The sequence below is a fragment of the Cyanistes caeruleus genome, chromosome 1, assembly GCF_971803275.1.
Source record: "Cyanistes caeruleus chromosome 1, bCyaCae1.hap1.1, whole genome shotgun sequence".
In the NCBI taxonomy this organism is placed as follows: Eukaryota; Metazoa; Chordata; class Aves; order Passeriformes; family Paridae; genus Cyanistes; species Cyanistes caeruleus.
In genome coordinates, this window is record NC_141701.1 from 146116331 (window position 1) to 146127184 (window position 10854).

The following is a 10854-nucleotide window of genomic DNA, read 5'->3' on the forward strand; positions in this document are numbered from 1 at the left end:
TCAGATAAACCAGGGAATGTAACCTATTCATTTCCACAGCACCCAGATGATAGATTCTGCCCTCAGAGTGGCTGACAGTGAACTTGTCCCTTGTTTTGTACAATATTCTGGATGAAATAATATAATACAGCTTCCAATTATTGTTCAGGCTACCACTCCTGATACTCCTGGGTTGTAAGAGGCAGGTAAGTGACAATGTGTTACACACATACCCACAATGGCACGTCTGAAGAATTGAATCATTAAAGGCATCACTGAAAGAAGCTGAAAAATGAAGGATTGAATTAAATATCTCCAAAAGTACCCTTTCTTCTCCCAAATCCCAAACCCCCTGCATTACACAGCAACTAGAGGAGAACAAATCAATTCAATGGACCTGTAAGACAAAATGGGAAAAAAACAATTTTATTTAAAGGTTTCAGTGAAGTATGTGTTGCTTTGCTGATGTTCTTGTTTGCTGTTGTTTGTGGTTTTTATGATATGTCAAAGGTTTAGCAAATTCTAAGGCATAAGATGGCTTCACAGTGAAAAATGATGTATTCAGAAAATGTCAAAAGTAGAATGTTTTGCTGCCTTCAAACTCTTACCTTAGGTTGGCAGCAGGAAACCTTGTGTGACAGGGAGAGACAGAGAGGTTTAGAGAATTTTATTTGCTTTGAGCAAAATATTTTTGATGATAGATATCTGTTGTTCTTGCTTTTAATATATATATATTTGGGTAAACCCACAATTTTTTTCCAGACTATCATAATACAGGAAATTTCAATTAACTCTGGAAGCAGCCCCATCACTCCTCTGCTCTGATACTGGTATTAAGGATCCACAGGGTCAAATCCAGGAGTTTTACTGCTTCATCAAGGGATTTGCCTCTTTTTGTGGTTGCTGTGAGCCCAACCTTCCTGCAGACAAGGTGCCAGGAAAGGATATGCAACATGCATTCAATCTTTTGCATAAAAAAGTGCTCAAGCTTTTTGCAATGCAGCGTTTTATAACAAATTGCTGAAATTCCCCACTCCTGGAGCACAGATGCCAAGAACCCTGCACAACTACAAAATCTACAGCTCTGAGCATAAATCCCAGCCATGTGTGCAAACTCATTTGGTTCACAAAAATATTTGTACAGTTTATGGACACACAAAGTTCCCAAGTCTTTTTAGTAACACTAAATATCTTGCTATTGTTTGCTCGTGGCCTTGGGTAAGAATCACTAAATGGGTGCTTGGCTTAACTGTAATGGAAAGTGGATATGAAAATAACAGGTAACAGCAATATAAAGCAAATGATTCAAAGCATCTCCATTAAAGCATCACCATAAGCATCAGAGGAATGGTTATGAAACAAGAGTACAGCACTTTCCTCCTTAGCTGCTCCTTTGTAAGAAAGGAAATGGATCAGGTAAAAGACAGAAAATCTATATCCATTTTTTTCTAAATGGCCTATTACATCAGAGTAACACCTCAATATTATATTAAGAATTTTATAGCTTAGCCTATTGGATTCACATGAATTTGATATCTGGTTTTACACGCTGAACACAACTCATTGTGGGCACAAAGGGCTGCTGTGGACCTGATGAGTTTGTATGAAGGCAGCTTGCTCCCTTCCACTTTCAGGCTCTTCCATGGTGCTTCCCAGCACACAGTGACCTTTGGAATTCACCTCACATGTGGATGATTTTTGTTGTTTTTTCTCTAGTTTGTTCAGGTATTGCAGAGAGTGGCAATAGCAGGGCATCAGCTGTGGTTCCTTGGACATCTGCTGTGAAGGCGTCTGGAGAAGCATGGGGTGTCTAACATGCAGTCAACAGTATTAGCAGGGGATGAGAGGCTTGATTCATTGGCTCCACTGGAATGGGACCATAATGTCCATGCTGGGATGTGCTGGCTGGAATTGTGGTCTGGGCTGGATATCAAAAGGGTTAATTCAATTTTTGTTTTGTCCTGTGAGGGTCCCTGACCTCAGCTCTGTGGCTCTCCAGCAGCCACACTAGCTCAGCTGGGTCAAGTAACATTTAACTAATATTTCATTAGTATGGGAAATCAACATCTAGATCTTGGGTTTATACTCTGGCTTTTCCAGATTTCCCTGCTGGGACAAGCCTTTAGCCTTTTGAAGGGGTAGATAGAAATGAAGAAAAGGAAACACCTCGCTAAACTGAGCAAAGTCACCCTGTCACTCCCCAGGGTTAGGCCATCCAGGCCTAAGAGACTCAGTCCCCTCCCAGCCTTGCTTTTCTGCTTTTTGTGCAAGCACAAGAGTGGTTCTCCCTGGTGGGCACAGGCCCCTCTGCCTCGGTAACACCTCACTCCCAGGCCCATTTTCAGCTGCTGCAATCAGTCAGGGTTCGTGCTGCAAGTGGGTCTTTAGCTCTGTTTTCCTCCACTTGATGGTTTGCTGTCTCACCAGGGTGCAGGCCTTTCACTTCCAGCTTCTTCCATGTCGAGACACCTTTCTCATGAAACAAACACAAAATCATCAAACAGCCACAAAATAAAGTCTAATCCCCCTCCAACCACATTGAGCCCATCTCCATGGTGCCTGTTAGTGCTACCTGCTGTTTGTATCCCTGTGGGCCTTTGCAGTGCTGCCTCTCTGTTTCAGGAGTTACTTACCCAGACACCTCCCTGAATGTCCTTGTATCTGGAGGCCATTCACTTTCACCTTCCATCCATATAACCATATCACAACAACCTCCAGAGCTATGGTCCTTTGGCCTAGGATATTATTTCTGATTTACTTGCCATCACTCAGAAGTGGGCCTCCCCAGCACGCCTTTGCTCGGTGTGTGTGTGCCAATGATATACTTCATCCACTGAAACTGCCTGCTCCTGTGCTTCCCTCGAGGGAGCCCAGCTCTCTGTCATATTCACAGTTGGATGAGCAACAATTTTCCAGAGGTGAACATAGCAAACTGAAGCACTAGTTCCAGGCAGATACATATGTTGGCTTTTCAACCCAAATCTAAAATCTAAAGTACATATATTTTATTTTTTTCAAGTCAGCTGTGCTCCAGTGCTGCCTCCAAAGTGCAGTATGATGGGTATCTTTCACACAGCCCTGTTCATCAGACTTGCCTGCCAATTTTTTATTAGAAGGTAATGCCTTAATACTGCTGGGTTTGCTGTTTGTTTTCCTAGCCTGACACTGTTCTGTCCTGCATTGACTGCTGTCCTTGAGATGGCAAGAAGAAATGCATAGCAGGAAAAGTTGGGGCAGAAATGATTCAGTAAAGTCTGGCTCACATTCACTTAAACATGACTCAACCTTTGTCTCCATGCCCAGTCAAGAGAATCTGTATTATGATTTATCTCACTCTAAAGCTGATGGCTAAGCAATTGCATACATCATCCTCTAAATTGCTTCTTTCTGCTAATTGACTGAAAAAGGAAACAAAGTAAGATAAAATGGTTCCTCTCTCTGGGAGGAAGACAGCTCAAGAGCTCAGACTGATCCCACTCTACCTGTATAATTTAAACAAAATTCAAGGCTTTTTTTCATACTCAGACATGATCTATCTGTGGGTGGAATCAATTATCCTTAAAAGATACCCACTGGGAGCATAACCAGACACTGGAAGCTGGTCAAACACTTGGTGTCTGATGAAGATGACACCCAACCCTCCAACCCTTCTCCTCCTTTGTGTAAGTAGAGGAATATAAAATACTGGTGGAGATATAGGTCTGTATGAGAGTGTGGTATGAGGATATATTATCTACAGCAGATTGCCCCCAGCAGCTGCTGTGATCTGCACAGGAGGCACTCACGATGCACAATTTCCCCCTATCCAGTGAACAGCCTTTCCAGCACACATTTATATTCAAGTCTGATCCCTGCTATGTGTCCCAAGGGCATATCAGCATCAGTGTTCAGAAGGAATAAGTTTTCTAACATATTAGAAATGTCTGATCAAGTGTTAGGTCAATCTCTTCACATGCCTGTCACCGTGTCCCTTCAAGTCCTTTAATCACAACAGGGTTGGGGTTTCTTCCTCTTATCTTCCAAGAAAAGTAAGTTTGCCTCTTTTTAGCCTTGGGGCCATTTGCTGGAAATCAAAACAGACTGAAACACAAGTGGTATGTGAGACCTATCATTTATTTCTAGAATTTTTTCACTATCTCTGCTCAAGTAAGGGCTTAAGCTCACCATGACTTGTGTCAGCCAGTTCCATCCACAGGACACCCAGAACTGCTTTTCTTGTGCTTAAAAGTAGTCAGAAAGTACTGTCATACTCCATCTCCCAAGCTGTTTTTTCTTTGCCTACAAGCAGCATCTTACTCTAGGATGAAAAGCTTGAGGATTTCTTCAGAAGCTCTGATTTTTCTTCTGCCTTAAAATAACTAGACTCATAAATAAAGCAGAACTGTGCCCTCAGAATCAGATAGCGCTGCTCAGTATGTGATCACAGGAAACAGATGAAGGCCCCTGTGGCCTTGGTGACTCTCTCTCTTGCACAGTTGAAGTGTTTATGTGAAAATAAGGATAAGGAGGCACCAAGTTCTCCTGTCAGTGATTTTTCTTCCAAGTGTAAGTGATTCATGTGACCCATTATGACTCTTATGTATGACAAGGTGAAGCATGTCTTGATCAATGGTGTGATTCTTCTGAAGCCAAAGATGACATCTAAGATAGGTCAGATGAGCCACTCCCTAAATATACATCTCTCTTTCCTTTTAACTAGAAGGGTAACACCTAAAGTTGGATGAAATCAATCTTGGCAAAAACCCCAATGCACAAAAAGTAGAGTTTGGAATCATGCAGCAGTTCAGACGCTGAATAAGGAATAAAATGCAGGTTTTGCTTTGTCTATTGCGATATTTCTGTCCTGTTGAACTTGTTCTCCCCAGAGCTACTGAACAAATCCAGGTATTCAGAGTTTGATATTCATGTTGAAGGGCCAGTGGCAGAATAGACACTGAAACTGCCCTTGTGCACCACAAAGAAGCAATAAAGGGAGCAAACTTGTTTTTTCACATTTCAGCTTTGTAATTCACTGTAAAAGAGAAAAGCTCCCAGTAGTGTCCATGGCATCCAGAGCTCATAAAAGCATTTGCTGTAAGACCTGCTGGAGCAGCATCATCTTCTCTAACAATCTATAGAAACTGAATAAATAAATAAAATAAAAAAAGTCCCTATAAAATTGTCTAGGAGAAACAATCAAATCCTAATGAAATTACAAGAACCTGCAAATAAGACTGCCATAACATGTTGTCCCAGTCCTACCTGCTCTTAGGAAGAGTGACATTGCAGTGACCAAACTTCTCAATGATTTCTTTCCAAATAAAGATGTTGGCAGGTGGTATATGTGCTTTACTCATCTACAGCCAATTAAATATTTGTCATGAGACAGCCCACGGAAATAAAGTGAGAATTCCAATCTGTGTTTTAGTTGTGTTTCAGAGATCTCTGCTCTCCTTTATGCTCCATTGAGAGGCCAAAGCTACAAGGAAGGCTGGACATCAGGATAAATAATTACAAATATATTGTACAAGACACTAGACAAACACATTCAGAATTTGCTGTTGTCATTAGATATCTTCATAGGTTTCTGTTCATTTGAACTCTTGCCAATAGCGTGACACTATTGCCAAACTGTATCCAAAACTGCCAGGAGTGCAACTCAGCGATAGGAATTGTCTTTACTCAATCTTAGGAAGAGGGAGAGGTAAACACTGTGATACATCATTGTTAGTGTTGTGCTTAGAGTGTGGGCTTTTCTCCTTTGTTTTCCAAAAAAAAAGTAATCATTTTCAGGAGAAGAATAATGTGTGCCCTCAGTAATCATCGTTCACCTGCATACTTTCCTCTTACTTTGGATTTTGCCAGGATGTAATCACCATGTTGTTAGTCCCTGGTAAGTTTTCATCTCATGTAAGGATATTCACAGTGCAAGAATAAAAAAGTCAGAAGCTGAGCAGGCATTGGTCTGCTTTCACTTCAGCTGTATCTGAATCCACATTTGTAGCAGGATTTAACAGCATAGAGTAAAAGCCACCATCTGTGATGGTAACTCCCTACACTCATGATTTAGAAACATGGTCTTCTCTCCTGTGAAAACTACTCCAGCCCTGTTCAGTAATCCACAAAAAAACACCTATAAATTCATTACAGACATAAATGCATACACAATAGAGAATACAATGCATACAAAATAGGGAGTAGACTTCTTAGAATATCACACTACCTCAGGGAAGAAAGAAGTATATTTGATGTTAGTTCTTCACTTTAATGCTAGTACTAGTACTCTAGTACATTCTAGTTCTTCTTCCTAATACTACAAACCTCAGACAAAAAAGAAAAAAAATTAAAATAAATAAATATAAATAAACAAATAAACAAATAAACAAAGTGGAGTACATATCTGGGTTATACTGGCATATGCTGAAGACCTCCCAGAGTGTGAAAAACCATCAAGATGCAACATTAGGTTGTGTGTTCAGATTTGTTTCTCAGAGCTGTGTGGTGCCATGTGGTACAAACACACCCCCAAGGACTGGGCTTGGCTTGAAGTTGGAGAGGATTTTCCTTCTGTGCCTCTGATAAGATCCCCTCCTCTCCTGCCCTGCAGCAACCTGCAGGTCCAGTCTGTCTGGAAGGGATTGGCAAATCAGTGATGAATGAGTGAATTAAGGATCACTGTTCCCACTCCAGCAAAGACTAAGCACTGGCTGTTTATGAAGTGAAATGTGTGCAAGGAGAAATTATGGTTCAAATTTTCAGGGTAGCTCCCATTCTTCAATTTGTTCTCCACCCTGTTGGTGAAAGCTGGCTGTGAATGGATAATTTCAGGAGCATGGGTTTCAGCTTTGTATGCTGGCAAATTCCCTGAGTGGATCCTCTAAAACAGTTATTGCAGTGTGAAACAGGAATTATCTTATTAATATATTCAGGGATTCCAGTTATCTGCAATAGTCCATTGAAGCAGATGGTGAGATGAAAAGCAACCCCTGCCTTCACACTGAGCAATGCTCTAGCTCTGATTCAGACCTGCACAGTGGAAGCTCCACTTTTAACAGGGACTGAGATTCAATATCTCTGCCACCACAACAAAAGTCCAGTGTAGTAGAGCTAAACTCTAATAGACAACTTTGATAAAAATGAGGAAGCTTGTTAAAAAGTTGAATCAACCAGCTAAGGGAATTAAAATCTTTTAGGCAGTGTGAGGACTACTGAAGGATGTGAAACTGGAAGCACAGTGAATACCACCCATTAAGGAAATCTTGAGGAAGGATAACAGGAAAGCAGCAGGATGGCACTGCAAAGAAAAAGAAGTTACTAGAATTAAGAAGGTATCATTCCACAGACTGAAACTGTACCCAAAACAAATAATAGTAAGAAAAATACTAGTGAAGTATCATAAATTCTTTATAGTAAACACAAAATAAAATCAGGTTCATGGAAAAAACTATTTGAGAAGCAATTGATTAAAAGATGAAAACAAATAGTAATTTCTTCTTCCAATACACCAGAAGCAAAATGCCTGCCTAGAGAGCCTGTAGGGCCAACTGATAATCCCAGTGGACAAGGATCACTCAGGAAAGACAAGGCCATTGTCAGATGGTTAATAAATTATTTGTACAGGTGTTAGCTGTAGAAGAAACTGAGAAGAGTTGTGTATAGCCCATAGGTCTGTCTGAAACTGAATAATCACAGAAGAGGTGCTGGGACAAGTGGTAAAAGTGGACACCAGCCCCTAACCAGGGCATTCACTCCTCCTAAGGGAGCCCAGGGACGAAATAGCCAAAATACCAATGGCAACATTTAACCTTTGCCTTAAAGCTCTCTTGGGATCAGAAGGATGCAGCAGGTGGAAAATTAAAGGACCACAGGGGGACCTGGGGTAGCAACAGCTAAAAGCCTGGAAGTTTCACCAATCAAGTTAGTAAAAGGTAAGAGAAAGGAAAATTAATCTTAGATTTTGTTATTTGTTTCAGATTTGATTCCTTTTGTAGTTAAGCATTAGTTGAGTTATCAGTGGCTCTAGGTGGCTGCTGTCCTTGTGGCAGGGAAGAGCTGCAAAACACAACACAACTGGCTGAGCCCCTCAATCAGTGCTCTCAACACAGGCCTCACACAGCTTTTTCACAGCCAGTCCCTCCACCTCAGGGATTTGCAGGACCTGAACACTGAGGCTTGATAAGCAGCAGCAGGATGCACTGCTAGGATTAATAGACTTTTTATTCCAATTGGTATGGTCACTCTTATGTTGATAACACTCCCGTGACATCTTGCACTGGCTGCTGAAAAGGTCCAAGCCTTCATATTGGTGCTTCTTTCATGAGAGTAAAATTGCTGTTTCTTCAAATTAATACTGGATAGAAGTATTTCTGCTGGTAGCACATCAAAGAATTATTCTGAATTGTCAAAAAAAGCTCAAGGGAAGCCAAAGTTTTAGAAAGCACTTAGTGCTGGTCTGATTCTGCTTCTTTTAAAACCAGTCAAGTTTCACTGCAGCTTTTTAGTTCTCAGCTGGGTATTAGAGAGTGTATTTGTGCTAAGACCTTCAGAAGGGCTCTAGGGCACATCTTCTTGATCATAGAAATATAAACAAATGACCTCTCCACTCACCCCTGTTATGCAGCACAGCTCTGAAGTAGTTTACTGTTTGGGGATGTTTGAAATCTAGGCCTGGCTAGATTGTTTCTGGAGATATTGATTTATCAAATCACGAGACATGGGGTCACAATCTGAAAGCACAAACACAAAGGGCTCTTGTCTGGTTGCTGAAAAGACCAAATACCTCCTTATGGTCATCCTCCTTGTGGTCATCCTCCTCAGAGCTGTGTCTCCTCCAGCCTGCTGCCTGTTTCTCACCCCAGTGGTGCCAATCTTTCGTGGCACAGAGCACAGCTACAGCAAGCAGGGCATTGTTACCAGACATGGACTAGCCAAGTGAGGAATAAAAACTGTTGTGCAGGATTACAAACTTGCCTACAAAGCAGCAAACACTGCTCTCTGGAAGAAAAACTAATCCTTACAGTCCTGCTTGTTCCCCTCTTAGAAGCCAATGTGTTGGTTTGTGGAAATGTATTACTCAATGCTGACAGGCAGAATTCTCTACAACAATGGTCTCTTGCAACTTTACTTTTCCTCTTAAAATTCGTGTTTGCCTCAGATCACCATTTCCAACAAAAATATGCTACAAAAAACAATCAAAGCCAGAATCCCTTTCCTTGCTTTGACTTTCCACATGCAGGCACAGAAGCATCTGGAACTTCTGATAGTGACGCCACAGCTCTTTATATAATAAATTGATGCCACCAGAAACAGAATGTCCAGGCTTACACACCAGATACACCAAAACAGATGACTACTTCAGAGATTTACTGCTTATTTCACACAGAAAGGCTCCTTTAATTCTGAGTCTCTCAGCCACAGGGGTTTTGCAGCCTGATAGTGAAATGAATTATAATGGAAGTCAAAAAGTGCTATTGCCAGTGAATTTTGCATGGCAAGTGCTGACGTATGCTGACGATGGGCAGCAGCACCATTGCTGAGACTGACAGACAGACAGATCACCCTGATCTGAATGGAGCAGAAGGACATGGCTTGTTCACTTGTAATTCAGGACTGATACACCCCATCCTCCCCTGGAGCATGGGGACTGCACAGCACACCAGCCCTCTGTCGTCATTGGGATTCGAGGTGCATCTGCCTTGGAGAAAAATCCTTGGAAAAAGCACTTTTCATGTCTTTTCTGCAGTTTTGCCCAGAATGAAAAATCACTTCCTTGGGTTTTTCTGTGAAAGAAAAATGGGTTTTTTTGTATGGATCAGCAAGTAGAAGAGTTGCTTTTTCTTCCTGTTTACTGATCAAATTGGTTTTATCTCTTTCTTAAACCCAGCTCTCCCTCACCAGTCTCCATCTAGGCAGAGATCTAACAAACACTGACACTTGTCTAAGGTACAAAAAGAGGAAACAAAATTCTGATCTCACTTTTGCAGTACTAAACCTAAACCAAATCTTTTGATTTCAGAAGTGTAACTGCCCTTGATATACAGCTGCCACCTGCTGATACAAGAAGTGGAGATGCAGGAGATAGCAGGGGAGATCTGCAATTGAGAGTTTCTCCTGCTTCCTAAAACAAGTGATCCATTGGGATGCATCCTACAGGACATTTCTGTTTTCCATTAAATGCTTCTGCTAAGAAAAATTTATTCCAATTTTGTTCTAAATCACAGTGACTTTCCTGTCTTTAACAGAACAGTTTGTTTCAGCTGAGGATTTGCCATTAGGACCACATAACTGCAGCATAAATTCAGACTCCAAACTTTCATATGGATGGATATTAGACATCATTCATGGTGTGATCATTTGTGAGAACTGTCATGTGGCTGGTGAGGAATGTACAGTTTGGGAAGTGGATCTGGATTTCAAACACCAACCTGCATTCAAGTACAATCAGGCACCACAGTGGCATTACCAGAACATCTGGATGTTCTTGTAATGGATTTTCTTTGCCTCTCTGCCAGTAGGCAGGGGTATGTCACACGGTTTTTTTTATAGCAGTGTAATGTGGAAAATTATATTCTCTTACAGCAAGATTAGATCTGGAGCTCAAAAATTTATAGTATAATTTTTTAAAGCTTTTTAGTAATTTAATACAAAATCACTCAATAAAGTGGTCAAAAGACTATATGGTCTTTTCTTTCCTGGTGTATTTCCCTTCTCATGTATGCCAACCCTTTATGCAGGCACCCACTTTGAACCCAGGCTCCTTAACAATTAATCAATATTTAAACCTGGATCGACTTAATTATTCATTTAAACAACTGTCACACATTAGTGACAATAAAAAGCTACAGAAAAGATGGAGAGAGAAAGAAAGAGAGAGAGAAAGAAAGAGAGAGAGAGAGA

At 41.0% G+C, this 10854-nt stretch overlaps 2 long non-coding RNA genes across 2 annotated transcripts; one reads left to right on the forward strand and one right to left on the reverse strand.

Annotated features, from left to right (window-relative positions):
• Positions 1-389: 389 nt before the first annotated feature.
• Positions 390-2630, reverse strand: LOC147656006 (uncharacterized). Its single transcript, XR_015279783.1, has 2 exons — positions 2552-2630; positions 390-2448 (listed from the first exon to the last, which is right to left on the reverse strand). It is a non-coding gene; the product is annotated as an uncharacterized LOC147656006 (long non-coding RNA).
• A 6939-nt stretch (positions 2631-9569) lies between these two features.
• Positions 9570-10328, forward strand: LOC147656007 (uncharacterized). The gene is made up of 3 exons (XR_015279789.1): positions 9570-9642; positions 9842-9900; positions 9974-10328. It is a non-coding gene; the product is annotated as an uncharacterized LOC147656007 (long non-coding RNA).
• The last annotated feature ends 526 nt before the right edge of the window (positions 10329-10854 follow it).